Source organism: Habropoda laboriosa, unplaced genomic scaffold (genome assembly GCF_001263275.1).
Source record: "Habropoda laboriosa isolate 0110345459 unplaced genomic scaffold, ASM126327v1 scaffold244, whole genome shotgun sequence".
Classification (NCBI taxonomy): Eukaryota; Metazoa; Arthropoda; class Insecta; order Hymenoptera; family Apidae; genus Habropoda; species Habropoda laboriosa.
In genome coordinates, this window is record NW_017100399.1 from 237942 (window position 1) to 239329 (window position 1388).

Below are 1388 nucleotides of genomic sequence, written 5' to 3' on the forward strand. Positions count from 1 at the left end.
ACACCCGATTTTTGCAAGTCTACCTTTTGCCAACAGTGTTACAACATGGTCTGTGTAGCTTAAAAGCTGAATATGACACTATTAACAATGCCTTCAAATAACTCGTCGAATGTTCATCTCTTCTTGCCTATTTCCTGCTTAACTATCCAATCTTACACTTCACCAAATCTACATTTAATTATTGCACCTGATTTTTGCAAATCTATTGTTTACCAACAGTGTTACAACATGGTCGGTGTAGTTTAAGAGCTGAATATGACACTATTAACAATGTCTTCAAATAGCTCATCGAATAGTGATCAACTCTTGCATATTACCTGCTTACCTTTCCAATCTTACACTTAACCAAACCTACATTTAATTATCACACCTGATTTTTGCAAATCTATTGTTTACCAACAGTGTTACAACATGGTCGGTGTAGTTTAAGAGCTGAATATGACACTATTAACAATGTCTTCAAATAGCTCATCGAATAGACATCAACTCTTGCATATTACCTGCTTACCTTTCCAATCTTACATTTAACCAAACCTACATTTAATTATCACACCTTATTTTTGCAAATCTATCTTTTACTAACAGTGTTACAACAGTGTGTGTACCTTTAGAGATGAATATGACACTATTAACAATGTCTTCAAATAGCTCATCGAATAGTGATCAACTCTTGCATATTACCTGCTTACCTTTCTAATCTTACACTTAACCAAACCTACATTTAATTATCCCACCTGATTTTTGCAAATTTATCTTTTACTAACAGTGTTACAACAGTGTGTGTACCTTCAGAGATGAATATGACACTATTAACAATGCGTTCAAATAACTCCCTTTCCAACTTTACACTTACCCAAATCACCCTAATAACCACAGTATACAAAAAAAGCCACATTTCTCCCAATTATCGAAAACTAACACCCTCACATCTCCAGATCCAATAAAATCAAAATAAACACCCTTTCCCTCATATCTCCAGATCTCACAAAATCACCCAGCTTCATCGTCTTCGTCGTCGTTCGTTCTCTCTAGCCATCTCGATCCTCATTGCCAGAGCAGCTCTCCTCTCGTCGATCACCGTCCCTGATGAATAAAATCGCAGACGTCAGCAATTTCTACCGTTTGCTTGCAGCAACATAGCTGTATCGATCCGCCATCAAGATCGTCGAAGTGACGAGCTCGTTAGAGAGGGTACGTTCGCGTAGACGAATCTCAGCCGAGGAGAAAAGAAGAAGTTTGGCGGTTACCGGCGGTGTGGAGGAGGATTGACAGCCTCCGGCGGGCCGGATCTCGAGGAGAAGACGGAAGAAGGAGGAGGAGATCCAGGAGGTGTGTGGACCAGGTGCGAGCTAACTTGGAGGGCCTGGCACCTGGCTGTTTAGACGCTG